This window comes from Hibiscus syriacus, unplaced genomic scaffold, assembly GCF_006381635.1.
Source record: "Hibiscus syriacus cultivar Baekdansim isolate YM2019G1 unplaced genomic scaffold, ASM638163v2 tig00013040_pilon, whole genome shotgun sequence".
In the NCBI taxonomy this organism is placed as follows: domain Eukaryota; kingdom Viridiplantae; phylum Streptophyta; class Magnoliopsida; order Malvales; family Malvaceae; genus Hibiscus; species Hibiscus syriacus.
Genome location: NW_024062296.1, coordinates 3,391,312 through 3,402,959, shown reverse-complemented (window position 1 = coordinate 3,402,959; position 11,648 = coordinate 3,391,312). Strand labels below are relative to the sequence as shown.

At 37.8% G+C, this 11,648-nt stretch overlaps 1 pseudogene; it reads left to right on the top strand.

The window, feature by feature from the left end:
- The first annotated feature begins 382 nt into the window (after nucleotides 1-382).
- On the top strand, nucleotides 383-9,418 carry LOC120205787 (annotated as a pseudogene).
- The last annotated feature ends 2,230 nt before the right edge of the window (nucleotides 9,419-11,648 follow it).

The window sequence follows — 11,648 nt, the reverse complement described above, 5'->3', positions numbered from 1 at the left end:
TAAACACGAGTGTTGAGTGGAGTGATCTTATCTTTTCTTTGGAGTGAAATTGTGAGACTTTGTGAGTGTGCTGGTAAGGTTTATTTTTTTGTTTTATTTACTAACCATGTCTCAAAGTCCTAAAGGAAATGCAGGTCAACCCAATTTGCAAATGCAAGCACTAATTGGAGAAATGATAAGAATGTTTCGAACAGAATTTGATGCTCTCCATGAGAAACTAGACCAAAGACAAGATTAACCACAAACTAGAAACAATGATACTCCTCGGAGGCAACAACCTCCTCCCGAAGATGATGTTCCAAATCCTTATGATGAAGAAGAACCAGCATTGATACAAGGACCTAGGCGTGCCAATGTTGATGATAATATGAGCAACATCAAAATCAAAATTCCGCAATTTCAAGGGAAGACTGATCCAGAAGCCTATCTTGAATGGGAAAGCAAGGTGGAACATGTGTTTAGTTGCCATAACTATTCTGAACTCAAGAAAGTAAGATTGGCATCTATGGAGTTTGTTGATTATGCTTTGATATGGTGGGATCAACTTACAATTACCCGGAGGAGGAATGGAGAGAGACCAATATCAACATGGCTCAAAATGAAAGGTATCATGCGTAAACGTTTCATTCCTACTCATTATCACCGAGACATGTTTCAGAAATTGCAGAATTTGAAGCAAGGCCAACGGAGTGTGGAGGATTATTATAAAGAAATGGAAGTGGCAATGATCCGAGTAAATATTGAGGAGGATCGTGAAGCAACCATGGCTAGATTTCTAGCTGGACTCAATCCTGAGATTGCCAACACACTAGAATTGTATCATTATATCGAACTTGATGAAATGGTGCAAATGGCTATGAAAATAGAACGGCAACTACGGAGAAGACCTATCTCTCGTACTTCAGTGCCTACATCTTCAAGATGGAGTCCAAACAACAATTTGAGGAAGTCTACCCCTATTCCTACCAAAGAGAAGGCTGAATCATCAAATGCTTCCCAAATTGGTAAGGAGAATCGAGGAAAAGAGATCCCTGAACGATCAAGAGACATCCGTTGCTTTAAATATCTTGGGAGGGGACATATATCCACACAATGTCCCAACAGAAACACCATGCTACTACTTGGAAATGGTGAGATCGAATCTGACCATGAAGAAGAAGAAGCGCCACCATCACCAACAGAAGTTGAGGAAGAAACTGAAATTAGTGCTCCGGTGGAAGGTGAAGCCTTAGTGGTTAAAAGAAGTTTGAATGCCCAAGTAGTATAAGATAACGCACAACGGGAAAACATCTTTCATACTCGATGTCATGTGAATGAAAAGGTGTGTTTCATGATTATAGACAGTGGGAGTTGTACTAATGTTGCCAGTACCATCATGGTGGAGAAATTGGGATTGCAAACGTTGAAACATCCAAATCCCTACAAACTACAATGGCTCAATGAACGAGGTGAACTTAATGTCAACAAACAGGTGATGGTTCCTTTTTTAATTGGTAAGTACAAGGATGAGGTTATGTGAGATGTTGTTCCTATGCATGCTAGCCATTTACTCCTTGGAAGACCAAGGCAATATGATAGGAGGACCATTCATGATTGTTTTACCAATCAGTATTCATTCAACCATGGAGGAAAGAAGATCATCCTAACACCCTTGACGCCTAAACAAGTCCAAGTTGAGCAAATCAAGATGAAACAAAGTGTTGAGGCCATGAGGAAAGGAAAATCGAAGTTAATCCAGGAAGAAAACATTCCAAAAACAAGTGCTTATACATCTAAGTGCTTGTTACAAAGATGTTTACTGACGAGGCGCAAGGTCAATGAAGATTTTTCTAACTTTGACAATGCAAGAAATTCCTTTGATTTGCAGGATGATCCAAGTGACACAATCAATCAATTTGGGAAATTAAAGGACGTGACCTTTCAAGAGCCAAGAGGTGCGACTATTAAACAGCAAAGAATGGTAACTCTTCATCCAAAGGACGTGATCCATCAAGAATCAAGAGTCATGCCTATTGAAACCCAAAGGGAAATGATTTTTCATCCAAAGGGCGTGACTTATAAGGACATCACCATTCTAAGAGTCACCACCTTTCATGAATCAATGCATCTATCTATGGAAAGGAGCATGATTTTTGGAATACAAAAGGGCACTAACGTTCAAAGCCAAATGTCTTCAATAGACATGAACTTTGAACCTACATTTTTCAGGATGTATTTCTTAACATTAAATTTGTTTGATCACATTCATACTAATGAAAGTTTTCTTTTTTTTCAGGTTAAGAACTTCCAAAGTAGTCTTTCAACGGATATGAACCTTTTTGTAAAGATTGAATGGAAGGACACTAGGAAAAGACGATCATTCGATTTGAGGACAAATCGATTAAAAGAAGGGGAGGATGATGTGATCCAATTCAGCATCATATTTACCATGGCTATTCCAACCTCTCCAGGGAAGAAACTTTCTATCTTTATACCTATAGATACTTATTTCATATGTTATAAGATAGTTATTTTCATATATATATATTATACCTATAGTTATTATGATAATAAGATATCCATTTATATATGAGATACAAGTTATTATCATATACTATAGTCACATTTTTATAATATACAAGTTTATATACTTAGTTTATTTTCTTATGTTACGCATGTAGGCACATTCGGCCAACACTTTGGAGCTGCATTGGAGCTAAATGGAGCATGTAACAGCAAGGAAACTTACATGGGATCGATTAGGAGAACACAAGGAACAATTGGTGAAAAGCTGTCCGGAGGCCGTGAGCTCATAGCTAGATTGAGCTGAAGATTTGAGCTACAAGATGACCTTATTTCAGCTGGGGAGTTACACCATCATCTTCACCACTTAGGACACTTCAAATATGTCCTAAGTCAAAATTTGTGAAATCGTACTTTTTCGCGAATAGTTACCACCTCAAGAGGTACCTTTTCACAAGGAGCTGTCCAAACATTCACCATGCTACAAGTCACCTATGGCCAGCACAACTTTAGCTCATTCACACCATAAGTAGCTCAAACATGAAGGGAGACCTTTCTCAAACATTGTGACCTTTCATGAATGATGCTGCCCATGAAGATGCCTTTTCATCTAGAAGCACGTTGGTGAAGAAATTGCAACCATTGGAAGCTTAAATCATCATGAGGAAGAGTGCCATGCATATTTGGCCACATCACATGGCATGCACATGAGAGCCTTTGGCGCCAAACATGAAGAGACACACCACTATTCGGCCAAGGGAAGAAAATGGCGCCAAGATGAACAAGCATGCCCATTTGGCCAAGGGAGATGTCTTCCCATCCTTAGCCGAATCATCAAGCCCCTTTATGAAGGGTTAGCCGAACCATCACAAGCCCAAATGACTTGATCTTTCATTTTAAAACATTATGTATCTTCCTAAAGTCATGTATCTCGCTGAAACATCATGTAACCATTTGGCCAAGCCCTCTCATTTCCTATAAATAGAGTGGCTTGCCTTCATTTATACTCATCTCAACTCTTATATAAAACATACTCTTGTGAGTTATTTCTCTTCAAAGTTCTTTGTGAACTTTATCGATTAAGCAAGTATAATTCATATACTTGTGGCGTCATTCCTTCCAAATTGATTCCTAAATTCCTAGATTAATATCTAGTGGGTTGGAGACACTATCACCACCCCTCAAGCAAGTTTGTGAAGATCGGGATTGTACTCTTTAGCATTGTTTCATCTTTGGCGTGTTTGGGATACAAATCACCACCATCTCCATTTCAACATTTCCATCATCAACATCATCCATCAATCCATCAATTCCGCAGCCATCTCTATTATATCTTTATTTCATTTCCATTACTTATATTATCATCCATTTCTTAATTCCATCATTAATCTTATTTCCTTTTCTTATCTTATTTTGCAGCCCAAGCTTATAAATTCAAGGACATCAGTACTTGTCAATCCTAGATCGGGACACAATAAGGCTATCTACTTTCTTCTCCCAAGCGTGTAGATTCACCTTACATCATGTTTTAAAATCTTTTAATGAGAAAGAACCATTAGATAATAGGTTGTTTAATATGTTACATATTGAATATTAAATAACCTATAGTCCACATTATTATATACTACATTGCATAAGTTCATTTACTTAGTTTATTTCTTTATGTTAAGCATGTAGGCACATTCACCAACAATTGGGAGTTGCATTGGAGCTAAATGGAGCCTGAATTAGCAAGGAAACTCACATAGGGATGCTTAGGAGATTATAAGTAATCATTGATGAAAAGTTGTTTTGAGGCCGTGAGCTCATAGCTGGATTGAGCTGAAGATTTGAGCTACAAGATGAACTCATTTCAGCTGGGGAGTTGCACCATCATCATCACCACTTAGGACACTTCAAATATGTCCTAAGTCAAAATTTGTGAAATCGTACCTTTTCGCGAATAGTTGCCACCTCGAGAGGTACCTTTCCACAAGGAGCTGCCCAAACGTTCATCATGTTACAAGTCATCTAAGGCCAGCTCACCACCAGCTCATTCACACCATAAATAGCTCAAACATGAAGGGACACCATTATCAAACATTGTGACATTTCATGAATGATGCTGCCCATGAAGATGCCTTTTCATCTAGGAGCACGTTGGTGAAGAGTTTGCTAGAATTGGAGGCTTAAATCACCAAGAGACATGAGATAGATCTCCATGCCTATTCGGCCACATCACATGCCATGGACATGAGAACATTTGGCGCCAACTTGAGGAGATAAAACCCATTCGGCTAAAAAGCAGAGAAATGGCGCCAAGATGAACCAGCATCACCATTCGGCCAAGGGAGATGTCTTCCCATCCTTAGCCGAATCATCAAGTCTCTTTTATGAAGGGTTAGCCGAACCATCACAAGCCCAAATGACTTGATCTTTCATTTTAAAACATTATGTATCTTCCTAAAGTCATGTATCTATCCGAAACATCATGTAACCATTCAGCCAAGCCCTCTCATTTCCTATAAATAGAGTGGCTTGCCTTCATTTGTACTCATCTCATATCTTATATAAAACATACTCTTGTGAGTTATTTCTCTTCAAAGTTCTTTGTGAACTTTATCGATTAAGCAAGTATAATTCATATACTTGTGGCGTCATTCCTTCCAAATTGATTCCTAAATTCCTAGATTAATATCTAGTGGGTTGAAGACACTATCACCACCCCTCAAGCAAGTTTGTGAAGATCGGGATTGTGCTCTTTAGCATTGTTTCATCTTTGGCGTGTTTGGGATACAAATCACCACCATCTCCATTTCATCATTTCCATCATCATAACATCCATCAATCCATCAATTCCGTAGCCATCACTATTATATCTTTATTTCATTTCTATTACTTATATTATCATCCATTTCTTAATTCCATCATTAATCTTATTTCCTTTTCTTATCTTATTTTTCAGCCCAAGCTTATAAATTTAAGGACATCAGTACTTGTCAATCTTAGATCCGGACACAATAAGGCTATCTACTCTCTTCTCCCAAGCGTGTAGATTCACCTTACATCAAGCGATAATCAGAGCATAGTTGGATTGACAACAAAAGTGTTATTGTCGTGCAAAGCAAAAGAAAAAAAAGACTCCTTCATCAGAATTGGAGTACAAAAAGAAAGAAAAGACAAAAAGAAGAGAAAAAAATCAGAAAAGAAGAAAAGTAGAAAAGAAAAGAAAAAGAGAAGTTCAAAAGGAGAAAGCAAGCCAAGGAAAGTGCTCTGCCATTACAAATACATCAAAGAGGCCTATCTACACTAAGAGAAGATAACCTTATTGTCTTCTTGAGAAAGGTTGCAGTAAGTGTTGTTTCTTGAATTGTAAGTCACCTCTTCCTTTTCTATCCTTTCATTTTCCTTGTCTTCAACCATTTCATTTTTTTTAATACCTTTGAATCCTTTCTTCTACCTTTTCATTTCTTCTATTCTTTCTACCCTAACCATAATTGCAGCCGACGCACACAAGGAAGGAATTAACTTGTTCTAATCTTGAGTAAGTTCTTCAAAGGACTTAGCAAGATAAATTGAGTGGAAAAAGGCTATTGAGAGAGTGAGATCAGAAGGGGAATTGTTAAAAGCCAAATATATATATTCCCGAGAGTAAACACGAGTGTTGAGTGGAGTGATCTTATCTTTTCTTTGGAGTGAACTTGTGAGACTTTGTGAGTGTGCTGGTAAGGTTTATTTTGTTTTATTTATCTACTAACAAACAATGTCTCAAGTTTCAGGACAAGTTTTTGTAGTAAAAAGAGCCTTGAATATTCAGTCCATTGAGAATAATCAACGAGAGAACATTTTTCACACTAGATGTCATGTAAACAACAAGGTTTGTTTCATGATTATTGATGGAGGAAGTTGTACCAATGTTACAAGCACTTTAATGGTGGCTAAACTTGGAATCAAGACACTTAAACATCCTACACCATAAAAGCTACAACGGCTAAATGATGGAGGAGAAGTTAAAGTCACCAAACAAGTCAACATTTCCTTTTCAATAGGGAAATACCAAGATCAAGTCCTTTGTGATGTCATTCCAATGAATGCGTGCCATATACTTCTAGGGAGACCTTGGTAATTTGATAAGAAGGCTATCCATGATGGTTTCACAAACCGGTACTCTTTCTATCACAATGAAAAGAAATTCATTTTGACTCCTCTTTTACCGAATCAAGTGTGTGAAGATCAAGATGCTTTGAAGAAAAGCATTGAAGCTTTCAAATCTATCAAGGAAGAGGAACCAACGAAGATGAACATATATGCTGGAGAAAAAGACATCAGGAAACATTTGTTATCCTACAAAGCTCTAATTGTACTTAGGTACAAGGAAAGCTTAATTTTGACTAATATTCTAGAAGGTTTGCCTTCTTCTATTTCATCTTTGTTGCAGGAATTTGAAGAATTATTCCCAGAAGATATTCCTAGTGGATTGCCACCTATTAGAGGGATCGAACATCAAATTGATTTTTATACCGGGTGCATCCATTCTAAACCGACCAGCATATAGAAGTAACCCTGAAGAAACTAAGGAATTTCAGAAACAAGTTGAAAAATTGATGGACAAAGGATACATACGAGAGAGTTTGAGTCCATGTGCTATTCCGGTGTTACTTGTGCCCAAAAGGGATGGTTCATGGAGAATGTGTAGACTGTCGTGCTATCAATCAAATTACCATCAAATACCGACATCCTATACCAAGACTTGATGATATGTTGGATGAATTGAGTGGAGCCACTATGTTCTCTAAAATTGATTTAAAGAGTGGATATCATCAAATCAGAATGCGAGAAGGAGACGAGTGGAAGACCGTATTCAAGACAAAGCAAGGATTGTACGAATGGATGGTGATGCCTTTCGGATTAACAAACGCACCAAGCACCTTCATGAGGTTAATGAATCATGTACTCAGGCCATTCATCGGTAAGTTTTGTGTGGTTTATTTTGATGATATTCTTATTTATAGTCATGACTTGGAATTACATGTGCAACACTTGAGGTATGTTCTTGAAACCCTTCAAAAGGAAAAGCTTTATGCAAACATGAAGAAATGTGTCTTTTGCACTAACAGTTTAACCTTCTTAGGCTTTATTGTAAGTTCACAGGGACTTGAAGTTGATCCTGAAAAGATCAAAGCCATTCAAGAGTGGCCTACACCTACTTCAATTAGTCAAGTCTGAAGTTTTCATGGTCTTGCAAGTTTTTACAGAAGGTTTGTGCCTAATTTTAGTTCTATTGCCGCCCCCTTAACAGGGATCATTAAAAAGAATTCAATCTTTTCATGGGGAAAAGAACAAGAAGATGCCTTTAATGAAATGAAGGAATGTATAACCAAGGCACCTTTACTTGTATTACCTAACTTTGATAAGACTTTTGAAGTGGAATGTGATGCTTCTGGAATCGGAATTGGGGCTGTTTTGACTCAAGAAGGACGACCCATTGCATATTTTAGTGAAAAGTTGAATGGTGCCTTGCTAAACTATCCAACTTATGATAAAGAGATGTATTCTCTCATAAGGGAACTTGAAGTTTGGCAGCATTATCTTCTACCAAAGGAATTCATCATACACACCGACCATGAAGCCTTAAAGAATATCAAGGGCCAACATAAGTTAAACAAGCGACATGCCAAATGGGTGGAGTTTTTGGAGTCGTTCCCTTATGTCATTCATTACAAGAAAGGTAAAGAAAACATTGTAGCCAATGTTCTATCTCGAAGGTATGTTCTCCTTAATGCTCTTGATTCAAAGTTAATTGGGTTTTCATATATTAAAGATTGCTATGCTACTGACCATGACTTTGAAGAAAAGTATAAGGCTTGTGAGAAAGGTGCATATGAAAAGTTTTATAGGCATGAAGGATATCTATTCAAAGAAGGGCGTCTATGCATTCCTCAAGGATCCCTTCGAGAAGTGCTTGTTCGAGAAGCACATGAAGGAGGTCTCATGGGTCATTTTGGAGTAAGCAAAACATTGGAAATTTTGAAACAACACCTTTTATTGGCCTAAGATGAAGAGAGACGTTGAAAGGGTATGTGAACGATGTGTCACTTGCAAAAGGGCAAAATCAAAGGTTATGCCTCATGGACTTTACATGCCTCTACCTATTCCTCAAGCACCATGGGTTGACATATCAATGGACTTTGTGATGGGACTACCAAGGACCAAGAATGGACGAGATTCAATATTTATTGTTGTAGATCGTTTTTCCAAAATGGCACAGTTCATACCATGCCACAAGACAGACGATGCAACACATGTGGCTAACTTGTTCTTCAAAGAAATTGTGAGATTACATGGCGTTCCAAGAACTATAGTTTCTGATAGAGATGTCAAATTTCTTAGCCATTTCTGGAGGACGTTATGGAGTAAGATTAGGACAAAGTTGCTTTTCTCCACAACGTGTCACCCTCAAACAGATGGGCAAACCGAAGTGGTAAATCGAGTACTATCAACATTGTTGAGATCTATCATCAAAAAGAACATCAAAGCTTGGGAGGAATGTTTACCACACGTTGAATTTGCATATAATCGGGCAGTCCATTCAACAACCAAGATGTCACCATTTGAGGTAGTATATGGCTTTAACCCCTTAACACCTTTAGATCTTCTTCCTTTGCCTCAGGAACACATGATCAACAAAGATGGCAAGAGCAAGGATGAGTTCGTTAAGAAACTTCATCAGCAAGTTCAAGACAATATAGAAAAACGAACAAGACAATATGAACAACAAGCAAATAAGGGACGCAAGCCATTAAAATTGGAAGAAGGTGATTGAGTGTGGGTGCATTTCAGAAAAGAACGTTTCCCTTCCCAAAGGAAATCCAAATTGTTGCCAAGAGGAGATGGACCATTCCAAATCACGAAGAAGATCAATGATAATGCATACAAATTGGATCAACCTGGTGAATACAATGTAAGTGCAACTTTTAATATTTCAGATCTTTCTCCATTTGAAGACAACGACGATTTGAGGACAAATCGCTCAAAAGAAGGGGAGGATGATGTGATCACAACTATACAAATAGATCCTGAAGTCATGCCCATTGGACCTATCACTCGTGCAAAGGTAAAACAATTCAGGAAAATACTTTCTCATAAGTGCCTTAATGTTTTAAAATCTTTTAATGAGAAAGAACCATTAGATAATAGGTTGTTTAATATGTTACATATTGAATATTAAATAACCTATAGTCCACATTATTATATACTACATTGCATAAGTTCATTTACTTAGTTTATTTCTTTATGTTAAGCATGTAGGCAAATTCGACCAATAATTGGGAGCTGCATTGGAGCTAAATGGAGCATGAAACAGCAAGGAAACTCGCATAGGGATGCTTAGGAGATTATAAGTATTCATTGATGAAAAGTTGTTTTGAGGCCGTGAGCTCATAGTTGGATTGAGCTGAAGATTTGAGCTACAAGATGAACTCATTTCAGCTAGGGAGTTGCACCATCATCATCACCACTTAGGACACTTCAAATATGTCCTAAGTCAAAATTTGTGAAATCGTACCTTTTCGCGAATAGTTGCCACCATGAGAGATACCTTTCCACAAGGAGCTGCCCAAACGTTCATCATGTTACAAGTCATCTAAGGCCAGCTCACCACCAGCTCATTCACACCATAAATAGCTCAAACATGAAGGGACACCATTATCAAACATTGTGACCTTTCATGAATGATGCTGCCCATGAAGATGCCTTTTCATCTAGGAGCACGTTGGTGAAGAGTTTGCTAGCATTGGAGGCCTAAATCACCAAGAGACATGAGATAGAGCTCCATGCCTATTCGGCCACATCACATGCCATGTACATGAGAACATTTGGCACCAACTTGAGGAGATACAAACCCATTCGGCTAAAAAAGAAGAGAAATGGCGCCAAGATGAACCAGCATCACCATTCGGCCAAGGGAGATGTCTTCCAATCCTTAGCCGAATCATCAAGTCCCTTTATGAAGGGTTAGCCGAACCATCACAAGCCCAAATGACTTGATCTTTCATTTTAAAACATTATGTATCTTCCTAAAGTCATGTATCTAGCCGAAACATCATGTAACCATTCGGCCAAGCCCTCTCATTTCCTATAAATAGAGTGGCTTGCCTTCATTTGTACTCATCTCATCTCTTATATAAAACATACTCTTGTGAGTTATTTCTCTTCAAAGTTCTTTGTGAACTTTATCGATTAAGCAAGTATAATTCATATACTTGTGGCGTCATTCCTTCCAAATTGATTCCTAAATTCCTATATTAATATCTAGTGGGTTGAAGACACTATCACCACCCCTCAAGCAAGTTTGTGAAGATCGGGATTGTGCTCTTTAGCATTGTTTCATCTTTTTGCGTGTTTGGGATACAAATCACCACCATCTCAATTTCATCATTTCCATCATCAACAACATCCATCAATCCATCAATTTCATAGCCATCTCTATTATATCTTTATTTCATTTCCATTACTTATATTATCATCCATTTCTTAATTCCATCATTAATCTTATTTCCTTTTCTTATCTTATTTTGCAGCCCAAGCTTATAAATTTAAGGACATCAGTACTTGTCAATCCTAGATCGGGACACAATAAGGCTATCTACTCTCTTCTCCCAAGCGTGTAGATTCACCTTACATCACCCTTTCATTATATTTGTTTTCCCCTTCCTACTAACCCTTTTGCAGCCGACGTCAAATAAGTAAAATTTACTTTATATAGTCTTGAGTAAAATTCTCTATAACTTGAGACAAGAGAATCGAGAGGGAAAAGGCTGGAGAGTGTGTGGTATAAGAAGAGGACAAGTAAAAGCCATTAAGTTCTAGAATTGCAAACACGAGAAGATTGAGTGACATTCAAGTTTCCTTGGAGTGATTCGTGAGGCTTTATGAGAGTACATTCTGGTAAGGTCTTTTACACATCTTACTCTTTTCTTATTTCACTAACCATGTCTCAAAGTCCAGGATGAACCCCTGAAAGAGATGCCCCTAATTTACAAACTCAAGCATCATGCATGAAATGGCCATATTGCTGAAATTAGAATTAGAGCCTTTGCATGATTGTATGGACCAATTTGAAGCATCTTTAAGCAATCAAAGAGTAAATTGCCCTAGAATGGTAGAAG